Source organism: Vespa velutina, chromosome 2, assembly GCF_912470025.1.
Source record: "Vespa velutina chromosome 2, iVesVel2.1, whole genome shotgun sequence".
Classification (NCBI taxonomy): Eukaryota; Metazoa; Arthropoda; class Insecta; order Hymenoptera; family Vespidae; genus Vespa; species Vespa velutina.
The window spans coordinates 19,567,635-19,591,942 of NC_062189.1; the positions used below are offsets into that span (position 1 = coordinate 19,567,635).

General features: G+C 44.5%; 1 protein-coding gene across 4 annotated transcripts in view; it reads right to left on the reverse strand.

The window, feature by feature from the left end:
- The window catches only part of LOC124946820 (protein rhomboid), a 236,201-nt gene that overhangs the window by 206,354 nt on the left and 5,539 nt on the right, over positions 1-24,308 (reverse strand). The window lies entirely within an intron of this gene.

Genomic DNA, 24,308 nt, shown 5'->3' on the forward strand with positions numbered 1-24,308 from the left:
CTAGCAATTATTTAATACTTAATAGCCATTTCTGCGATATTCTCGCTTTTCCCCAAGCTGAAAACGAAAATTTAATGGTAACGTATGACGAATGAGTATTAATAAAAAAAAAAAAAAAAAAAAAAATATATACAGGTGATTGGAAGAAAAAATTTTTCAGACGATTGAAATCGATATCGTGCTCGTAGTAACCGTGTAAGTAGTATCAGAAGATTGCACAAAGTAACGACGGGCGATAATGAAAACGTGCGAGTGTATAAGGGTAAGAGCATAGGGGCTTTATCACGAATTAGGAAAGTGCTCTTTCATCGTTCCAAAGCCGCAGAAAGCGGGCAATGCGTATCTCTTGGCCGCCGTCGCCGCCGCCGCCGCCGCCGCCGCCGCCGCTGCCGCCGTCGTCGATGGCGTCGACGACATTAGCCCATATCGAATATAATTCCATTTGTAGACTACCTACGATATTTTCATTTAATACATAAGTATGATAAGTAAATGAACGCCGAGAGAGGTTCGTTCGGCCGCATACACTAATAGAAAATTCTCTTTGCCGATACTCAAAGCCAAAGTTGTAATACTCATTACAATTTAAAAGCTAATACGACCGTTGGATAGTGATATAAGATAGTGTATAACGATAATAAAACGAAGGAGAGATAGGCTACTTTTTGAAAATATTTATCTTTAAATATTATAAAATCGTATAAAATTTCTTGTCAAAGATGCGTTATGAAGTTTGGACAAAACGAATAGATAAGTGTTCGAGGAAAGAACTCGAGGAAGCATTCGATTAAGATGGATCCCTCGTGCTCGTATGCAAAACGACGTCCCATAACTTTTCAGTGGGTTCGTCTCTTGCCTCCATAGAAATTACGTAAATCGGCCCGACGGAACCTTCGATCTCTCTCAGATAGGGAAAAACATCACCGAGCGGGCTCTCAATCGTTTCTTTAGATTCTAGATCGTAATCCAGATTCGGGAACCGTTCGAAGATTCCTAAGAACTAAGAATGGTATTCGCTACACGATTTCCTCGCGCTTCCTTGAATTTTGATTTTTAGCGTAAACGAGATGGCGACGTAGGAACGATTTGTCGCAGCTTCTCGTCGCTGTCTCGTAGAAGGTCGAAAGTATGAAATAAAAAATCGTATTTTCTTTGGATGTTCGAAGCGTATCGCGTTAGTCGGGAGTGATAACCGTTTGCGTGTCTAGACGCGAAAGCGTGTACTCGGACGCGCGGTGTTTCTGAAAGCGCGACTCATTTATTCCGGTAGAGCGCCGTACATTAGCACACCGATTTTCAGTATGCCTGAAAATATGTGTGCCGGCACATGCATTAATTACCGACGCCGGTAATATTACTGAATTCCATTCCCCGAACCTATAGACGCGACATTCACATACCTATACGTTTCTACCCGCCTGTGTGCGTTACACATGCTCATAGAGGATTGGTAAAACGACCGAATACCGAATAAATCTTTGACCGTTCGCGCTGGAGGGAAAATAGAAGAAGAATGTTGTTAAATCATTCGCGAAATTCGACATTTCCGAATTTCGGAATGGCAGAAAACAAAAGCGCTCGTCCTAATTCTCGATGAATTTTCGAGATTACGGTAAATTTAAAGCAATATATATATATATATATATATATATATATATACATATACATATATTATATGTACACATACATACCGCGGGATTTGTTTTATTAACGCATATATATTTATTGGATGAATTACAAGGAAAAATAATAGTATGGGTCATAATACTCGAATCGTTCTCTACGGCCATAACGAAAGGAAGCCGATAAGTGACGTAACGTTCATTGTCGGTCTGCTATAAAGATTCATTTGGTCGCAATTCGAAAGACTAAAGAATAAACGAACGGAAAACGATCGATCGAAGTGATGTGGCATTATTAAAAATTTCTCGATATTTTGAATATTTTAGAGATTTGTATTTGATATCATTTTTACGCGAATTTATCTTCTTTCGAAAATATATCATTTAAAAGAAGTTGGTCAACGACCTTTATCGATTCACGAGCGAGTTCTTTTAATACCATCTTCGAGAATCATTAGCGGTTCATTAAACTTTAACCAGTAAGCAGCTGACGACCGTATGTTGTGAACATAGAAGAAAAAATAAAAAGAAAAAAGAAGGTAGGAACAAGAGAATATTATAATAAGAATGAAAGAATGAAAAAAGCGATAGAGTTTAAAAGGCATGAGAGAGAGAGAGAGAGAGAGAGGGAGAGAGAGAGAAAGGAAAGAAATTTCTCCGCTCACGCTTCTAATCCCGCACGCACGAGCGAACCATAGCATCTAGTATCACGCTTTCGTCTCGAAGGCACACCCTGTAGGTCGGTAGACAAGACGTCGTTGTAAAAGGACGAATAAGAGTGGAAGAAGGAAAGAGAGAAAGGAATAAGGAATGCTCGATAGAGAAGGGTTGGAACGGTGACGACGAAATAACGAGTAAAAAGGGCAACGCGTGGCGCACGAGTATAGAGTCAGGGAGAGAAAACATTAAAGCGCGAGGATGAAAGAAGTTCCTTTGTGTTTCCCAGGTGAGCGTTATAAATGAGCTCTCGAGGGGGTGCGGAGAAGAGAGAGAACGAGAGAGCGAGAAAGAGAAAGAAATGAAAAGGAAGGATTCCGGAGGATCGGCCGCTCGACCACACCTACAATATCGCCATGGCAGGAGGCAAAGAGGGACCACCATCGAGAGAGAGAGAGAGAGAGAGAGAGAGACCGCGAGATATCCTCGGAAGCCGAAATCTAGCTTGACAATGAAACAATCTCTGCTCACACACGTATGGACCCTTTTCTTTTTTTTCTTTTTTTTTTTTTTTTTTTTCCTTACACCGACAATTCCTGTACGAAAGTTACGAAATAATAAGGAAGAAAGATGGTAACGAGAGGTAGAGAAGAGAACGAAAGGTAGGATTCGCGGAACGATTGGCGGGTTCTATTAATTTCTATCGTCGATCCTTTGGCATCGGTGGTGCATCGTCCGACAGACCAGCTGGATATATCCTCTAAGGGGAGATAATCGTCGAGGCGGTGGTCCGGCTCTCTCTCTCTCTCTCTCTCTCTCTCTCTCTCTCGCTCGCTCGCTCGCACAGCTTCCGTCTCGGTTCTCGGCGAGCACCAAATTGCCATCGTGGCTCATTATATTCGCGTCAGCGCCGGCTGCGCGAGACGCGCCGAGCGCAGCCGTGCGTGAACGACGATAGGTGGCTAGACGTTCGTCCTTCCTCGTCTTTTTCCTTTATTCTCTCCGATCCGGCATTCTCCGGTTCTCCCTTTCGCCATCGCCGATCCACTTTCGAAGGTCACGCGGAATTACGCGTTTCGACGTACCAAAGAGGAAAGAACGTAAACCAAACGTGACCTTTTATTTACCATACAGCTCCGCCTAGATCGGCCCGGCGTACGGCGATTAATACGATTTTCATCAACGATTTCAGCCCCTTTTTCTTCGAAAACGATCGGGCCGCCCGGTCGGTGGTCGAACGAGAAACGTCCTAATCCAGTTCTCCCCACGTGCAGATAGCACGCACGATTATGAGAACTCATGAGGGGTGCGCCACTTAACTTCGAAATAAAGATACGTCCACGCCCACGAATACGGTTGACGATTTCGTATACGATTTAGAAAGGACGATTGTCACGGCTGCGCCGCAGGATTTCTCTTCCTCTTTACGATCTATGAAAAAAGAGAAGAGAGGAAGCTCCTTCGTCGGAGAAGATAAGCATCGTCCTCGACACCCGTGGACACTCCAAAAGTGGTATATCGCGATTGTCGATCAAATTTTTTGGACGCACTTTGAACGCTCGATCGTTCGCGAGCACGAAACGTGACTCGCCTTTCAAATTCTCCTCGACCATCGCCCTTTCTCTTTTTCTCCTTCTCTTTCTCCCCTCGTCGTTTTACGCTAATTTCGTGTCGATTGTTCTTCGACACAAGGTACATCGTGTTCTTTGTCTCGTACAAATATCCTCGTACAGATCCCCCGTCGAGATTGCCTTTGAAATGCATCAGAATTTTAACACCGTTCGCGATAGATTATTTCTTTCTCATTTCTCGTTTTCCCTCCTTTCGCGGGAATCCTTGTTAAATTGATCAATAATAAATGTCAATGTTCAAGGACTTACGAGTGTTACTCCTCGCAAAGGTGCGTGCGAATAAGAAGAAAAAAGGTTCATTGCGCAACTCGGAGCCCTATGGTCGTCGCGTCTCTTCTTTACTCTTCTCCATTCTTTTGCTCTGGCGTACGTTTACAAAAGCGAAACCATGGCCGTGTGCTCGGTCGCATATCCATAAAAATGCATAAACTCGTAATTGCGGGGTGAGATCTCGGTGCAAACTCCTCGGAGCACTGGCACGGAAAGTCCGCGCATGGACGACGCCTAGCGGTATTCTCTCCTGAACCTTAGCAACCGGGCTAAAGTTAATTACGCGAAGAGAAATGGAGATGAAAATGCGAAAACTCTGTGCTTTTCTCCGTGATACGAAGCGGCAAATGAGATGTCGCGCACCGTTTCGCAAAAGCTTTACGTATGCGTTATCCTGGGAGGTGACGATTTACGAGGCTCCCTTGATCAGAGAAATTATCCACGAAAACGAAGCATCGATTACAAAATGAATACCTAAATCCGTAAAAAATCTAAATCCCTTTGTGGGAGACGATTAATCGTCCAGACGCATACATACCAATAAGAAGGACGATCGTTGTCGTTCGAACCCTAAAATCGTCCATCTTGGTAATTCAAGACGCCTCTCGGAGTTTGTCGAGAAACGTGCTCGAGTTACTTTGCGTGATCTCGTCCAATTCCGACTTTCCAGGGCATTATTCGAAAGAGCAGGTATATACATATATATGTACTACATATGTACATATAGGAGTACTAGCCGCGAACAATGTCGGTATTCCCTCTCGTCGTCGTCCGAGAGAGAGAGAGAGAGAGAAAAGACTAGTTCGTCGCGTCCTCGCAGTCAACGTTCTTTCGATGCTACATTTCCCGTCGCGCATTCCGCGGAATTTAATATCTCGGAAAGCTTGGCACTAACGTTGGGTAACTGCCACCGCGTGTCGCGTTTCCAACAAAGGCACGCGCCCGTTTCCTCGGACGACTGTTTCCGTCGGCTTTTTCCTTCTACACTCTCAACTACAACAACCAGAAGCGTCGGCGACGGTTTCTCCCTTTCTTTATCTTTCTCTGTCTCTGAATTTTCAACGCTTGAAATATTTCTAAGCTCTCGACGCGACCATTTATGACGCCGCAAAGATTACGCGACATAGAAAAACGAAAAATATTTATTCCATCTCGTCGATAATAAGGACAAAAATCAAGGAAAAGTTTCAGTCGTAAAGAGAGAAACGTCTGGAAAAGATGAAGCCGATTAACCCTCGGGCCCGAAGCGACGCTAATGTCAGTAATTCGGTGACCATGCGCTCGGGCTCTCGTTCAATTGGTCGGTTGGTCGGTCGTTCGGTCGTTCGGTCGTTCGGTCGGTCGGCCGGCCGGCCGGTCGGTCGGTCGGTCGGTCGGTCGGTCGGTCGGTCGGTCGGTCGGCCGGCCGGTCGGTCGGTCGCTCGCGTGCGTTCGTCTTGCACATGTTGCAACGAGTTACCGATTCGAGCTACCGAACGTTCTCTGCTCGCGCATCATCCTTTCCTCTTTCTCTCTTTCGGCGAATTTCTCCAGAGCGAGCAGGACGCGTCGTTCGATGCAAACGGCAGACACATCAGCTGTGCGCATGCAAATTACAGTTTCGACAACGTAGAAACGCGTCCATATGGTGATCCACCATTATCCGCACGCTCTCCTCCCTTGAGAAGACCCGAAAGTAATACTCCTAGTAGAGAGCCACTTTGGTTCGACTCTATCGAAGGAGCCTTCCCTCTGTCCTCTCTCTCCTTGACTAATATCGACGTTATTATCTTCCTTGCGAATAGATTCCAAAAGTGATTATTCCCTGTCGAGTAATCCGAGATTGTCTGCACGAGAGAATAGACGCTCGGGACGTGCATTATTTTCTCAGTCTTTCAGCCGAAAGACACGATACGTCGAATATTATAATATTATAATATTTTCTAATACCTATTGTTTCGCTCGATAGAAACGATTAAGGGACCACCTTCTGCTGGACAGTTCGTAAACGAACGAATATCTTCAAGATATTCCTCAGCGATGGAATTCTTGGAGAGATTCTTTCTTATGGACGCAATATTGCAAATGGACGGAGAAGATTTTAATTAAACCGCGAAGAAGAATAGCACGGAAAATAATTCCTTTCGTTTAGGCGATCTTTTTACTCCATTTCATCAGCGGGATAAAAAATTCGTAGGCATAAGTAAAAAGCGTCCCGTGAAAGCGTCCAAGAAATGTTTGATAAATATTCCTTACGATTAGTAAAGTCCTAATAAAAAAAATCGATAGAATCGATCCGATTTCTAATTACTAATTTATCTACGAACCAAACTGTTATAAAGATACATTCGATCGTAAGTCAATTTTTGAAAGTCACGAATCTAAAAACGATTCCCGAATAAATGGATTTCGAAGGATCGGTTCAACGTTTTCCGAATATAGAATCGAACTACTCGAAAGGGATATCGAATTAAACGATCCCTCCCGAGATTCTCAAGGGAGGAAAAGAAGATGGTCGATTGCGATCGAAAAGAAGAAAATCGTCTCTCATCGCCGTGAGCGAGAATACGCTATTTCTCTCTGCGTCTCCATTTTCGTGAAAAGATCGAGAAAGACTTTACGCGATGAGGTCGGTCCTACGAAAGACAGAGACAGAGAGAGAGAGAGAGAGAGAGAGAGAGAGAGAGAGGGAGAGAGAGGGAGAGAGAGACGTCCTTGCCTTCGACATTGACTGTCGCCCATCGAAAGATACGGATCGGTGCTAACGTCTGACTACCTTCTCCTTTGCAAAAGAGGTAGGTACCTTTTCGCTTCTTCTGCTTTTTTCTCTTGGTCCCCGTGGTCACGTAATATGTCGGATGTTTGCACGAGAATTTGAAAAACAAAGACGAAGAAGAAAGAAGAAACGCGCTCTGTGCTTCCACGAAGATAGCTCTCGTGTCCAAACTACCTCGATATATTTTTAAACCGACTTTCGTCGAAGGATTCTTCTAAAAAAGTTCGACTCTGGATGAACGATTAGGATAGAATTTATTTTAACGTCACACCGAAAAGATATCAATGTGAAATGCAAAAATCCAAAGATTGAAATTTCAAGAAAATTCGACGGAGAAAATGGAAACCAGTGTTATCGGGAGACGGCTGGAGGGGGGGGGGGGAGAGGGAAATAGAAAAGTAGAAAAGAAAGAAGAAGAAGGAAAGAAAAAGAAACAAAGAAGAAAGGAAGAAAGTGGGAGGGCCCGCGGACTTATTTTTCCTCCCTATCCCTCTTGACTTTCCTTACATCGGTCTCCTTTGCGTGCAATCCTCTTTTTCCTTTCGTGTTCACGCGCACGAATACAGGCGCGGGAGAGCGAGTAGCCGTCTGAATTACCGACTATACGTATTCAAATGATCGGCCGTTTGCATTTTTATAAAGGCGAGAGACAAGGTTCGTTGCTACCCTCTTTTTTCTTCCCTCGTGTGGCTCGCGTGCAACGCCCTCGGAATAGAGGTGCCTCTGTAGAATTTAGACCGTGCATTTGTCCGTCTCGCGAGAACCGTGTCTCGACGATGCGTCGCAAATAATATTGTAGGTAAGCGCATTACGAGCACCTATATATACTTGAGACGAAACGTTTCGAGCGTGGCGAAAGAAAAATCGACAAACTTGATTTTTCTTCGCGGTAATCGCAATCGTTATTATCCTCGATACCGAACGTCGACGTACCGAACCATCGCAAATCGTCTCGGCTCGAATAAAATTGGCAGAACGGCCCGAAACCTCAAATTTCTAACTGGCCAAAACTCGCATACTTTAGCTAAAATCAATTGTCAAATTTTTCTTAAAGACTCTTCAAAGTATAATACGTTCTATCTCGAAAGGAAAGAGCATCTGTCAGGATCAAGTAGCACCTCCAATTTCCTAATTTTCTTTCGGTTTTCTTTCAATTTTCCGTCCCTTTGTCAGCGGACACACTTTGCCCCGAGTTATCCACAACGAAAGCGTTGAAAGTCGACTTTCTGCGAACAAGCTGAACCCGCATATTATGTATAGTCGTGGAAGAGACCAGATCGTATCTCGGATACTTGGCCACCGTGCGTTCGTGCCCGAAACTTTCTTTCTTTCTTTCCATCTCCCTCTCTTTCTGCTTTTCTGTTGTCTGTTCGTCTGTCTCTCTCTCTCTCTCTCTCTCGCGCGCACCCCCCCCCTCTCTCTCCCCTCCTCCTTCGTTCCTCTTAACTCTCGTTTAGAATTTATATCGGAGCCCGTAGTCCGCCTCCGGGCACAGATCAGATTATACATTGCGGAGCACGTGCCTGCACGCGACATATTGCACGCGACGAAGCCGCGTCCAAGAAACGGAGAACACCGGCCGACCAGCCTGCACGGTTCGAACTTCTTAAAACGATCCTCCCGACCTTCTCTCATAGATTATTATCCGCCGACTCGAAATTAAATTCGCCTACAAATTTCATAAAACGATAAGTTTAATATTTAATAATTACAAGTTTAGACCTTTTTTCCCAAGCTGGATAGAGGATATATTTTGAGTAGGAAAATGATTGAATTCGGCCTTTTGTAGGAAAAAAAAAAGAAAGAAAGAGAGAGAGAGAGAGAGAGAGAGAAACAAAAATAAAATGAGATAATTTGAGAAGCGTGAAAAAAGAAGGAATAGAAACGATTCGCGAAGGACTCTCGCGCGTTACGGGTAGATCCAATTCCAATTCCGATGGATTCTCTATAGCCGATAGCAGCGTGTACAGCAGGTAGCCAACCGTTCGAGCCGAAGCGAGACATCTAAAAAAGAAGCGAACGGACGAGCGCAATGGCAGTCGGAACTGCGAAAAATTCAAAGCGAAATCCATTGAGAGAGCCTCCCTGCCGCAATTTCACGCGATCGAATCGTTCCTGGACCAAATTAAAAACTAATCGTTTTCCCGTGCCCCCGTTGGCACGCGCTTTGCCACTCCTTCCTTGCCTATCTATCTCCTTTTTTCACCGTTACTTTGGAAAAAACAGATTTCGAAACTCTCTTCCAATTTTCAACTTTCATCTTCCCTCGCTACTCGTTAAAGAATGTTACAGTTTTACGATTGGTCTCGTCTTTCCGATACATACGCATACACATATCGATTTTTATACCTACTTATTTTTATATGTACTTCCTTTCTTTATATTTCGTCATCGCTAATACAATAAATCATATAATCTCTCCGTCCTTATCCAAAAGTTTCGTTCCGCGAGTCATTTGGCCCATAACTCTTCCTTCTTTCGACGTTTCCACATTCAACTGAATCTCCGATGCGTTTAACGTTTTAACATACTAATACTTTTGCGGCGGCGGCGGCGGCGGCGGCGGAAGAAATTATACGGATATTAATGCTTTCGTGACATTAGAGAGAAATGTGGTTAACGATATTATCCATATAATCGTCCCTGTTATTAACCACAGTATACTGCCGGTTAAGCATCGATTCGAGAATTCAACGGTACCGAGAGAGATAATGTGGCCAGAGCTCTCGACGGAATATCACATAGAATTAGAGACAGCAAACTGAACTCGTTGTCCTCTCCTCTTTCTCTCTGCGAATGAAATGCACATTTAACAAATAGTCTATGCGAATTTACCCCTTTTCCCTCCTTCCTCTTTATATCTTCTTTTAATCCTCTTTATATATGTTTTACATTTTTTTGTTATCGCCCGATACGATTAAAAGGGTTAAAAATCGTTCATTTTTGTTAGCGACCTCGATGACGTTAAGACGGGAGAAAAATGTTGAGTGGAGCTTGTTATTGGAGCACGTCCAAAGACAGTAGATCGACTTAATACGGATAGGTGCGACGAAGTAGACGGGCACCTATCACGTCCACTTCTTCTTAGGATGGGAAAGAAGAGAGCACCTAATACTCTCGGTCGATCCTCTTATCTTGGCCGGGACTTCCACTCTGGAAAGTCCATCCCACTCTCTCTCTCTCTCTCTCTCTCTCTCTCTCTCTCTCTCTCTCTCTCTCTCACATACATGCGCGCACACACATACACACACAGAGAGAAAGAGAAAGAGGCAGACAATTTAGACGCTTCTATCTTCCATAAGAAAATATAGCAATCGTGTAAAAGCATCGACCGAGGCTTACCAATCTTCCAGCAAAGAATAACGGGCGAAAGGAAGGAAGGAAGGAAGGAAAAGCGACAAACTCAAAAATCCCTCGTTATGATTGTATTCTCTATCTGCCAACGCAACCACGTTGCTCTCGCGATCTATAGGAACGAACGGAGAAAACTTCTCCAAGGGAAATTTTATTTTCTCACCGAAAGATATTATCGCTTTTAAAGTATTTACGCTTCGACGACTGGTAATCGAATCTTGGCTAATCAAATATATAATGTAATTTGCCAACGAAATTCGAATCCATCCGTCTTAAATTATAAATTTGATCGTAATCGAGAGCAAACCATAATGGTACCGTAGGTAAAATAATTCATGTGAGCGAAAAAACGTTCGATCGTACTTTGAAATAATAATGTTCGTGAAATCGGAAAACATGATACACATGATGATATACATGAGCCGTTATTTTTAGAAACGTTACAATATCCCAGTATTTGAAGGAAATGGTCCATAAAACCATCGAGAATATTGAAAAAGAAAAATAGGGAAAGCCAACAACGATTGCGAACGAGAATCTTCGTTCTAGCGGAATGTTCGGAGATAGGTTCACGCATAACGGAAATGAATGCCGCGCTCGCTGCGCGGCCAGTTAATTGCGAGAATCGATATCGTTTGAATCGCGGGTTGGCGCGCATGCGCAACTCTCCGCGTCGCGTAACAACAAAGTAAAAGAACGCGCGCGCGTGCATTGTTTGGCGTGCACGATACGAGCGCGTGCGCGTCCTCTCTTTCCCTCTAAACGCAATACCGAATGCCAGTTGCGTAGGAACTTTGCTGGGCTCCGAGCTACGTATAAGAATGTTAAAGCAGGTGCCACAGGTGTACCAAGCCAAACGTGAATGGGCTCTTCATTGATGCCGTTCCTTTAAAACTCTACCGCTGTGTATTTTTCATCCCCAAAGTCGATACCCCTCGTCGTCCTGTTTCCTCTTATTTTAATACCTTTGATCCCTCCGATCGATTAAAAAATCCCATTTTTCCGCCAATACGTACCTACCTATACAATTTCTTTGCTTAAAAGTATCACCTTTCGAGAGATTTTTTCGTCCGTCTTGGGGAGACGTTACGTTTGCCAAAAATCTAACGAGTGCCTTTTCCATGCATTCTATATAATAAAAAGATGAGATAAAACACCCGTGGCCGTAGAAAGACGGATACCTACGCCCATGGTTCGTGACTGAAACGAGGATATAATCAAGTGGGGTGGCGCGTGCCGAGCGTACCTGTGTCGCCACCTGCTGGTACCAGACCGTGGCCGTTTCTGCATTAACCACCCTCCACCCCGCCCCTCCCCCGACCCACAAGGAATGCCAGGGACACGAAAGCAACGACGAGACATTCCACTACCAGCAGCGTACTTACATACTCGGAACATCCTTCTTGATCGACTCGTCGTGCTTTTCTTTTTCATAAAGACATAATGGACTACGAACTATCGTATGGATTTTCGACAAAAACGAAATTGATCTCCATTTAAAATACGAGTAAAGACAAAGATTACAGAGAGAGAGAGAGAGAGAGAGAGAGAGAGAGAGAGGCTGCAGCGTCTGATATTTGACGATCTTAGAACTTGGGTTAACGAAATCCAAACGCATAAGAACAAACATGTAAGGCAAGGCGCAAAGGACGTATTTACTTTGTCTCTATCGACAAAGAAAAGAAATATCTCGCGAATGCGTCTGATGTACCCATTACAAGAGGAAGAGGGGAGAGAGAGAGAGAGAGAGAGAGAGGTAGTCAGCTGAGACCCTAATGCGTGGGTCGGCGCAAGAGAAGAAGAGGAAGCAGACAGGAAGCAGCTGGTCAGTCGCGTGCCCTCCAGGAAACGATCCAGCGTAGGGTTCTCCTTCAGCAGTCTGCGATCTCCGTTATTTTATTGGACGACTTAAAAAGCGAGAAGCGCCGGAAGAAGGAGGGCAAGAGGAAGAAGCAGAAACGACGTATCTCGACTCATACGTAAGATGGGGTCCTTTTATTGCACGTTCCTCCCCGCGTCTCCTGGATATCTTCGTTAAACGTGTGCCACGCGACATCCTCCAGGTGGTCCGCTCACCGGCGAGTGTGCATAGGCGGGCTCGATCTTCCTAAGTACGCGAGACCGTTCGAGAGAAAGCACAATGGCTACGCGATACAAGTCGTTTAGTCGTTCGGGTCTCGAGGTAAATATTTGCTTTCGCCTTACTTTTCTATACCCGCAGAGAGAGAGAGAGAGAGGGGGGGCCAACGATAACGGGGTCGTTCGTCGGAGAATCGACTGTGACACGCGAAAATTGATATAAGAGAGAAAGAGCTTTTCTCTCCGATCGACGATCGAACGATCGTAATAGGATATCGAGGAAGAAGAGAGATGGAACTGGGGGAGGCCATAGATGAACGAAGGAGGAAGCAGAAGGGCACGTGTTTGTGCGGCTATCCGCTGAAATAAGAGACCGGAAGCATCTGGGAGAAGGAGCGCATTGTTTGTTCGCTCGCTTTATTCGTTCTCGGGTCGACGCAACTACTTTCGAGATGATTAGAAGGAGTGCAATCTTGAATCTCTGGTTCTTTCTCTCTCTCCCTCTTTCTCTGTTGTTGCATCTGGTAGGACACAAGGACGACGTTCTCCTCGGCCTTGCTTCGTCCTCCATCGTCCAAGAAACAAAGCTGCGTGCGAGAGCTCCTTTGTTCCATTCTCGTTCGCTCGATTACCTCCGCTTAATCGAACCGAATTCTCGTTATCCACCCCTGGCTATCCACGCAGCCCGTCCGCGTGTATGTGTCTGCGCTCGATAGATCGATTGCCAACAGCTCTGCTACGGTATTTCCGCTGATCGAGAACCTCTTTAATACCTCTCCTCTCTCGCTCCCTTTCTCTATTTTTTTCTTACTGTCTTGCCTTCGTTTTTTTCCTTCGTTTTTTTCCTTCGTTTTTTTCCTTCTTTCTTTCTTTCTTTCTTTCTTTCTTTCTTTCTTTCTTCTTGAAATCCTTATTTGCAGAGAGAAAGGCCGTCGGGAAATAGCGATGAAACGAAATACTTCTTCTGTCATCGTTGGATACATCGTTGGATACCGGGAGCAGAATTTTTCTTCTCGTGCAAGAAAATTAAAAAAAGCAATCTCGTACAGGAGCATTTTCAAAATGACGACATGTCATTTTTAAACATGTCTTTTTCCTTTTTCTTCACCTTCGTCCGAAGCCTTTCTTTTTTCTCGAAATATTCCGAGCAATGTCGATAATGAGTTGAAATGAAAATCGGATAATAGAATATTGCACGGAGGAAATTTGAAAATATACGGGATCGACCGGTTAGAAAAATCGCTATAGAAACGCGAGAAAAAGGACGGAAAGGCAAAGGTTCGCCCTGACGGCGGCTTCCCTCTTCAACCCTTCGTATCTGGACCGACATCTCTAATGGAGCTCTAAACACCCAATTGGACCCTCGTCAATTCCCCCGTGTTGGCACCACTGGTCGTACCGACCTGGCCCAATCTGGAGGAGGCCAGTCCATAACAAATACGTACACGCTTACACGTAGGTGTATTCTTCTATACGACTCAGTCTAAAAATCTTACGGTAAATCTTTACTCGGATAAAATACAAGTTTACAAAACTTATAGGACAATATTATTCGATGGAAATTCTCGGATGAATTTCAAAGCACAAGAATTTCAATGAAAAGGGGAACGCCTTTTAAAGAATGGCTGCAAACTTTGGCAAAGCCAAATAGGATGAACGAAAACAGCGATACGAAGGAAGTTGCCAAGTAATATTCTACTATCTTCCTTCAATTTTCTAATCGTTCGTCATTCTCTTCTCGCTCTTCTATCCTTCTATGATCGTTCTAAGGAGAAAGATACGCGAAAGAATTTGTACACTGTATTTTCAACATCTCTCTCTTTTTTTTCTTCTCCCATCCCGTAAGAAACGGTTACGAATCGGTCTTAAAAAAAAATCCTCTCGTCGACAAAAATAGGTAAAACTTTTGGAAAGGAGTATGTCCTCGTTCAACTTATAAACGCTAAGTACGGACTCTTAGTCCTTCGATACTCCCCGTCTCGAGAGAGTGTGCGTGTGTGTGTGTGCGCGCAAGAGAGAGAGAGAGAGAGAGAGAGAGAATGGAACATCTGGCAGGAGTGGCAAAGAAGAAGCAGGCAGGCAGGTTGGCTCCGCACCCAGACGGCGTTGCCTCCTCCTTCTTTTCACCTAAACTTTCCTTTCCTCTTTATCCTTGCAGCAGCAGCAGCACGCGCCCTTTCGCTCTTCTCGCTCGTCGCTCCTCGAGCACGATCCACCCCCGTATCCCGTTACCAACGAGAACGAGAGGCATACCACCTGGGCTACAAGGGTTGCGTACGCAAGCGACTCCTTATTTTTTTCCTACCCTTTTTTGCCGACGCGTCTTTTTTTGCACCGATCGTAATCATCCTATATCGCGAACACTCGGTCGCCTCAAAGTATTTTTGCAGGACACGCCCCGCTCGCTCTATTCCTTGCGAGAAGAACAATATCATACTTTTCATCGGCATTCCGCACGAGAGAAACGTACCTTTTCCTTCCTTTTTATTTTATCGTTTAAACAGACGTATAATCTTTTTTAAGACGAAAACTCTTATTAATTTAACATATCTATACTATTCTTATCGTCTTCTTAATATTTTTGGGAAAAACTTTCAACGCTAATATACCAAAACTTTCGAGACATTTGAGAATATAATCGGTGTCTCGATAATATCCAAAGGGTTTTGAAACTTTTCCTTGTACGTTCAAAGTGATTAGAAATGTTTTAAGGAAATCCATCACTATCGATGGAGTATATACTTCCTGTAATCGATATTCCAAACGACAAAGAAATTATTGGAACAAGCTTATGACAAAGTAGCTTGGCGCGACGAGCGAAGAAGCCAACAGCCAGGTTTGTAGGCGACACGCGAAAGGTATTTTACTCAAAGACTTCGCATTAGAAAAAAAGGAAAAGAAAAGAAGAAAACAAAGAGAAAAGAAAAAAGAAGAAAAAAAAACGTGAGCGTACAAAATGAAGAAAGAAGAAAAGAGCGTACAAGTCAAAAAGGCTGATAAAAGTTGATCGGGCTGCGGGCTCGGGTCCATTCCAATATACCGATATGGCAATAACGTGGGCTCCCATTCCCCCACCAACGCTCTTGATATAAACAGGCGCCCAATGTCGATGCAAAAGTGCCGACAGATGGGATTCTACGTCCTCCTCCGCTCCACTCTTTTTCCCAGTGCACGCTGCAGCGGCCTCAGAAGCTACTCTCTTTCTCTCTTTTTCCCTAACTGTTCGTCCATCTGTCTCTTTCTCTCTCTCGCACTAAGCAGCAGCCACGAGGCGATATTCTCTTTCATCGATGCTCCATCGTTTTTCAGCGTTTTTCACCGGTTTTTCAACGAACCCATTCAACGAAAGAGGATGCGGGAGAGAGAGAGAGAGAGAGAGAGAGGGCACCAATAATAGGGGAAGTCGGTAACGTGCAATAAACGAGCGAGGAGAGAAGCGCGAGAGCAAAATAAAAAATTCAATGCCATCGAGGTACAGCGCATACCAGCTCTCGCAAAGTTTTAAGAAATCAGAGGTTTGGGTATGGACCGCGACCAACGTTCAAACACGAGTTGTCTTTCTTCTTCTTTTTCTTTTTCAAATTCATAATCGTCTAGGTCCAAGCATAGAACCACATCAAGATATAAATAGCATGACGGAAGAGCGGTATCACTTTTGATTCCTCCCTTGTAAGGGACGAAATCGACGGCCTCGAGCCATCAAAAGTGGGAAATGAAAAAAAGGAAAAAAAAAGGAAAAAAAGGGAAATGAAAGCGTGAGAGGAATAGAGACGAAGATTTGCGGTCGCTGCTTTTTGCGAGAATACCCGCAGTTGGAGTAGAATGGAGGCCGATAGAGCAACGGAAAATAGAGAGAAAGAGAGAATTTATTCTTCGAACACTTTAAAGAGGGGGCCCACCGGGCGTGTTTTCGATCAAAGAACGAGAACGCTCGACGAGGAGCACGAAAATCCTTTCTAGTCGGCTAGTGCTTATTGAAATGGCATTCGCAGCTGTATACTTGGACGTACACGGCGTTTGCAGCTCGTCGCGCGACAAAAGAGTTGTCGCTTGGATGTCGATTTTTCACGATGGACGAGCGTATGGAAATTCCCGATAGCTTTGACTTTCCTTCGAAGCCGTTTCATGATCGAGAGGATACTACAAAATTATTTACCATTGTATTTCGAGGTGCAATCGTCGACAGAGGTTTGCGGAGAAAGAGAGAAAAGAAAAGAAAAACAAAAACTAGAAACAAAGAAAGGGACACGAAATCTCGCGTGATCTTCTTGCATCGAGAAAAAAAGTCCATTTGCTTCTTAATAATGCAACGGGGGAGAAGGTGGCGGCGAAGGGAGGGAGCGGGGTAAAAGAAAGGGAACGCGGTTTTAATGGCGATTCAAAGAGAAGAGGTTTATTGCTTCCGTTCGTCGTCATGGCTTAACGAGGCAGTGGTAAACGTTCCTTCGAAAGGATAATTGATCGTTGATCGATTCTTACCTTTCGTTCGCTAGAAATAGGACGAGTATACAGCGTAATGGTACAGTAACCAAAGAAAAATAATCTCACAATAAACTCGCTCCTCTCAAAATACGAAAGGATTTTACCTCCCTCCTGAATAAGCAAATTCATTCGAAGCACGAAAAAGAAGGAGCAAGAGAGAAGAGAAATCGCAGACGTACGAGCGGAATAAGAATCGTAAAAAGAAGGGAAAATTCGGTGTCGCGCCTTTATCTCTTCTAGATACACAACCATGCATATATACATATATATATATATATATATATATATATATATATATATATATATATATATACATATATGTATGTGCATATATATACGCGCATACACACAATATCGGCAGGTACCAGCTGAACGTGGCTCTGTATATGACAATATGTACGTATACGATGCGTCTAGATAGAAGATACCCCGCAGGGATGCATCTCCGATAATCCTCGGAAGCGAGTACCGAGCACGCACGATGTTCTGGTAATTCTCACGACCGCTCGCTCCGCCAATCGAATCTTCTCCTCGTTGTTCTCGTCGTAAGCGAGCCCACCCCCGTCCATTCTAGTCATCTTTATGCAAGATGACCACTCTCGGGTGCAGAATTTTCTTCTTTCTCGATTCTTACCTTCGTCTTTCGCATCTCTATCACGTTCACGTCCGTGTGTTGTATAGTAAAGGTCTAGAAGAAGAGCAAGGGAGTTAAGGGTCCTCAAAGCGTTCTCGAACATAAGTAGAAACGATGGTTGTGCCGCGTATAGAGAAAATTCAAGTTCAATGGTTCTCTCTTACTATTAGTCCGAGGAAACTCAAGATTCATTCAACGATCCATTAAAAACATAAATTTACAAACTGGTCCCCCATAAATGCGATTGTAAGGCGCGGTTAGTCGGACTTTTCTATATAAACCCATAATAGCCGATTCGTGATTCGGAATAAGTTAAACTGATTTTCTAGATCCTGGCGAAGAAGGCCGACTAGACGACTACTTTACTGCAACGACAATGCATCCTGTTTCTTTCTCCCTCTCTGACCGTTCTCTATATAACGACACAATGGTCTCGGTGCTGGTGCCCTACTGTCCTTCGTATTACGGTCGTCTCTAAATCTTCCCTGTTATAATCTTGTTCCTTGCCGTGCCGAACCAGCACCGACTCGATAATTTTACACCTTCGAGCGAATTAAATGGCTCTTTGCCACTATATTATCGCCCTTTGTGCAATGCACCTTCGTAGAAAAGTATTAGTAAATAATAGAAAGAAAGAGAACGGCGACGACTTTAAATGTTTCGCACGTACCGATCAAGAGGGGATGTCTTTGGCAAGGTTGTCCGCCAGCTAGTATGAGTGCGTGCATGCGTGCGTGCGCGCGTGTGTGTGTGTGCTCGCGTGTAAAACGCCGTCGTCATAAGAAATGCGAACGCATTCTCGCGGCAGATATCTCCGAGGCGACGTGTCTGAGGGCGGGCCGAAAATCTATTATTTACACTGACAGGTACGTATGGTTGGCGCGAAGTGAATGGCGTTTTTCACGAGAATCTAGGATTCCAAGGCTAGGAGAAAGGATAGGACGAAGAAAGGGTACGGGGGTGGAAGGTAGTGGAAAAGGGAAAGGCGTAAAAATCGTGACGACGAAAATACGACGTGGATAGGCGCGTCGTACGTGAGCCGGCATCGAGATGAGCTTTAGCTCTAAAGAAAAATGTAAGAACGAGGCTAAATAAATTTGTTACGCGCCGCCGATAGTGCACCATGCTTGCGGCTCTGATCCATAGTTTTCTCTCGTCCCCTTACGTTTAGCGCCCCTTCTTCCTTCCTTTTTTCTTCTATCTCTTTGGTCATTGCTACCAATTCATCGGTAACGTTTACGCGCGATTAATAAGATCACGTCGCAAAATCTAATAGAGATTTCGAAAGAGAGTTTGTTTTTTTTTCTTCTTCTTTTTTCCTTTTTTTTTTGTTTTTTTTTTTTTTTTTTTTTTTTTTTTTGCGTAAAACTAGAATGGATCAACGCGAGAAGCTCTACGAGCGTAATCGTGGTACCACTAACGATCCACGTCCATGATTTATGCAACGATCGTCTAATACGCTTGACCGGCCATTGTGCCAATATGATTATCATCGGTATTCAATCGGCACCACCGAAAGATAATGATCGCAAATTCCGCAATTGATGTTACGTTCGTGTAAATAGAAACGCACGAAATCACCTCACGCTCGCGAGGAGGTTTTGTACGAGGCGAATAGTCGACAGGCGAAAAACAATGAATCATGCCGACTGCAGGATCTACGAATGATTCGATCGAGTCATTCGATCGGAGTATCGAATCTTTCGGGGAAAAAAGAGCTTTACGAGTGGTCGAAACAAAAATGAAGTAAGAAAAGAGAATTGGCACGCGTCTCTGAAAGGGTAGGAAACAGCGCGTAAAGCCCATCGAAAGGACGAAAGAACAGGAGAAGGAGGAGGAGGAGGATGGGCTGAGTGCAAATAGAGACAGCGTAGAAAGGAGCGTTCCGCTCGCTCGAGAGAGAAGCTTAACGATGATGGGCGTGGAGGGAAGAGATCGAGGCCGCCTTTGTCCTCGGCGAGCAGCCAAATTATGTCGAGAGGACTCAAAATCAGGCGGTCGTAATTGGCGAGCTGCTTGTTTTGTCGCAAGCCACCGGCATCGCGCCGGCACCGTGCCCGAGACTCGACGACAGATGGCCGAGTCAACTTCCATGCTTCTTTGTTCTTATTATCGCGACAATTACCGCTCTCCGGAGAGCCGATCTTCTTCCCGCGGAGAACTTCAAAGAGACGTTACGTTCTGCCAGACTCTTCTCGCGTCCTAACAAAATCTCGAGAGAAGAGAGAATCTCGAGAGCTTACCTCGGAATCGGCTCGTAAAGGAACAAGCACGAGGAAAAGTTTATCGGGAGAGGAAGCCCGTCCTCTTTCAAAATTTAAAGATCAGCGGCTGATTAATAGATCCGGTGTCGTAGGAAAAAGCGTGCAACTACCGGTCGAACACCTGTGGAGTCACCGAGGTCGACGAGGGTGGTAAGGTCGAGGGTAAGCTCGAGACCGCGAGGAAAAAAAGACAAACACCCTCGAGAATTTGTTTTTACATCGTCTCCGATAGTCGGCGCTGCGATAAACTGTGCATTTGCACCTTCTCCCTTTGCACAACAGGTGGAGACACTTCTTCGAATGCAACGAACGCATCGGCTGGCAATAACTAACTACCTACGTTTTTATCCCTTCTACTGGTAGAACTTTAGCGTCCTTTACCATTAACTCGAAGAAACATTACTTTACTTCTTGTTCGAGCAAGTAAAGGAAATAATACCTTTACCTTCTTTCCGAGAAGCACAAACCGATAAACTCCGTTCCCCAGACGCGATCCGTTAAGGAAACGAGAAAAGGATAAGATAACGTTTAACTGTTCGGACCATCGAAAGTGCTATGTCTCTTAAACTAGGCTCCGTTATCTCGAACGTTCACGAGATTGGCCATGTTTTATTTCCAGTGTCTCTCCTAATTAGAAGCCGTTTAGACTCTCGGCTCGTTCCAAATGAATCGTAGCTCGTCGAACGAGATGGACTCGGCGATAAGCGAAAGGGAAAGCGCCTCAAGGACGACCCGACGAATCGAAGGTCCGATAATTCTCCAGCTAAATATTTCTTCGCAGATACTAGACTATTCCGAGGGTAGGAAATTTGTCTGACCGAATATCATTGTGACCGTGAAAGTGCGATAACTTTGACAAGGAATGAAAACTGCCTTATTACGACACCAATTCTTAACTTATCCGTAGAATCTCTCGGTAGCATTCGACCCGGCAAGAGAGACGTTTAAGGAATCATCGACCGAAAGAAGGCGAACGATGCGACCCGATAAGCCTACGTATTTAGAAACGCTTTCAATGGGTCGCTTAAACCAAATTAGCCTTAATAGGTTAATCCTGTCCCTTTTCCCCTTCCTGACGAGTTATCCAAACCACGGCGATTTACGAAAATTGACAGGGATTTTGACGGACGATCGTTTACTACCATAGAAATAAATCTCTGTTCCCGTTCGTGACGGAAATCGTCCGGATGATGGATCGTCGATGACTAATAATAGACTCTCTATCGACTTGTAAAAATTCAACGACAATCTTTCGAACTAATATCGAACGTTTGTTAATTTATACACGTTTTTCCTTTTTCTTTCTTTCCTTTTTTTCTTTTTTTTCTTTTCTTTTCTCGTTTTCTTTTTTTTATTTTTTTTTTTTTTTTTTTTTTTCTTTTTGTTTTTTTTTTTTTGACTTTCTTCAAACTCCAGTGTTAAGGAGCCAAGTATCATAAATATTCCGCATAAAATGAATTGCTCATTTACCGATACTACCTCCCCCACCCCCGCCACCCTCCCCGGCCCCAGCCTACATCGATGAAAGATACAAGAGCAAAGACGAGGATGGTCGCTTTGGAATGGAGATTTAAGGTACCGATGTGGGTGTGGATGCCGCGTTGTTTCGTCCTCGAGGGATCCTGACTGTCGTTGGTGTTGCATTCGCCGCCAGTGTGACGCCCTTTTGCTTGTTCCAGTCCAGGACCTTTCGCGCTCGCTCTCACGCACGACACACGTGTGCGCGCCCGCTTGTCGCTCGTTGCTTAACGTTAATTCGGTCCAGACTTTTGGATATAGAATATTATGAGTCACGCACAATAGCCTTAGACCGGCAACTCCTTTTCTACTCTCTTTTGCTAAATAGAGAGGAGAAAAGTTTGAGAGAAAAAAATGTTAAATCGACCACGAAGCAACCACTCGGCTAAATCGTCGAGTATCGAAATTTTATTTAATTTCTTACAATTTCTCGATTCGTTCCAATGAACTTTTGTTTCTGTTAAAATATGAACGGTCTATCTTTTCTCAAGTATCATAATGCCGATATAACGCGAGTCTTTTCGAAGGAGGAAAAAAGCAAAGGATGAAACAGAAATGAAACAAAGTTTGATCACTCTCGAGAACGTTCGAATCGTGTGAAATTACTTTTAAAATATAATCATACAATTTTTCGAATCGTATCTTTTGCTACTGGAAAGTTATGTTTCTCTACTCGAAAAAGAGATAAAGAGTTGGAGAGCATAAAAGTGGTCTACGCGCACACACACACACACAAAGACAAGAGTGCAAAGCGAATGGATCCGTCGACGACTAGGCAAAGGGGGAATGGGATTTATCGTTGGCGCGAAGGAACAAGAGGAAGAAACGAGGGAAGGTAGTAACGAGAAGTGCCAGAAGAAAGATAGAATGAGAGAAAGAGAGAGAAAAGAGAGAATTTCCTTAAATTGCACTTTGTAGCTCCTGAGAGACCTTACACAGAGATTTCGACGCCCACGGCGAGGGATAACGAGGCACTCTCGTCCCCCGCCCGTACCCTCCCCCCTCCACCTCCTAACCGCCCCCATCTCTCTCACTCTCTATTACTCTCTCATTCGCTCAGTCCCTTTTCGTGGAGGTGAGACACACGCCGGTGGGTCCTACGTGCGGCCCACGGAGACATAATTGATATCTGGGGAAGGAACATAGAGGAGAGAACGGACTACAAAGGTGGTCCAAAAGCGAGAGAGACGGAGAGGAAAAATGACCTTTAACGGTATCGAGGAGAGAGAGAGAGAGAGAGAGAGAGAGAAGCGAGAAGAAAAAAGGATCGGCCCGTGGACCACCGCGATCGCGCGCGAGAATCGCCTGGCTGGCTTTATTTCTTGAATGCCGACGAAACGAGAGAGAGAGAGAGAGAGAGAGCGAAGGAGGGAGAGAGAGAAAGATGACCAGCTAAGCGCCAGGGCAACGTGCACGCGGTCGATTCCTTCCTTCCTTCCTTCCTTCCTTCCTCTTTAACGTCTCCTTCCCTCTAATCCTCGGCTTCCGCGGCCTGTGCAAACATCACGGACTGACCACACCCCCTCCATCCCTTTGGACCCGTGCTAATTGCTAATCGTCGTGTACGATGCGCCGAAGGAACCTTCGCCACTCTCCTTCCTTTCGATCTCCCACACACACCGTTCATATATCTCTTTCTAGATCTCTCCGCCTTTTTCGCTCGTTAAAAATTAACAGAGAGATTTTTCTAAAAGGGCCTTCACCTCGCAAGAACCTTTCTATTTCGGATATCGAACGATTTATCTTCTTCAACTAGCTTTACCAGAATACCATTGGCGTTCCATTTGTGACATGCGTAAGTCATAATCCGTCGTTCAATTCTGATGACTTAAACGGAGTCAAAAGTGGGCACGTACGACGTAGGAAGCGTGATAAACGAGATTACCGTTTTATTCGCTATCGCGACGAGATAATAAGTATGCAAAAGGGTGTAAGGTGCTACGAATCGCGGCTACGAGGAAATCCAGGTTACCCTCGTTCGCCCGTAAATCATGCTACAGTTAGAGAGAACCCGCGATTGCAATTCCTCTCTCTTTCTCTCTCTCTCTCTCTCTCTCTCTCTCTCTCTCTCTCTCTCTCTCTCTCTCTCTCTCTAGTTTCTCTTGAATAATTGCATCTACCTTCAACCACCTGCGGCGTTAATCCAATTATTGAACGCTGGCTCGCGCGCGCGGTAATAGATGAAAATTTTCAACGAGCCGGTAACACCGTCGAAAGACCAAAAAGAAAGAAATATCTATCCTTTGTATGGTCGATCTGCGAACGAGGAAGTAATTATCGCGAAAAGAAAAAATCGAAAGGTGATACGATTTTTCTATCCGCGTGATACGTTCGTAACGTTTATTCGACGTTATTTCCATCGATCGTTTCTTTTGTCTTTTTCATACTTTGCCGACGAGAGCATCGAAGTGAATCACGGTAGGGTAATTTCAATCGTTCAACGAGATATCGATCGCGAGCCGTGATAACGGAGGAAAAGTTTGAAGCAGAACGAAATTAGGCCGAGGAAAGGAAATCCTTTTCTGCTTCTTCTTCTTTTCGTACGATCATGGGACCGGGACAGAGAGCAATTATCCGTGAGAGAAATCCGTAAGAATAAATGATGAGCTTTGAGTAGCTCGTAGAAACTTTCTTGCTTCTCGTGGTTACGCGCCTTACCACGAGGCCATTCGATCGAATAAGGAAGGACGAATGGGAAAGGTAGCAAACGCGAAATCGAAACGCGAAGGTACAGTATATATACTCTTTCGTCCGACGTAAGAAGATCGTGTTTGCTTTTGGAAAAGGATTTCAACGGTTTCTTCTTCTTCTCTACTACTTCTACGTCTTTCCCCTTTGGTTCGAAGCATTTGCAAAGCCGTCAGAGATTCGACGATAATCTCCAAGTGGATTTCATCTTTTACCCGGTAAAACGGAGCGGCCCGAGGAAAACAGATAAACGGATCAGCCTTTGACAAGTTGGGTTCTCCATCTCCAGAAGGAAGAATGGGAGATGGAGACACGGGAAAAAAAGTCCGAGGAAAGATCTAACAGGTATTTCGA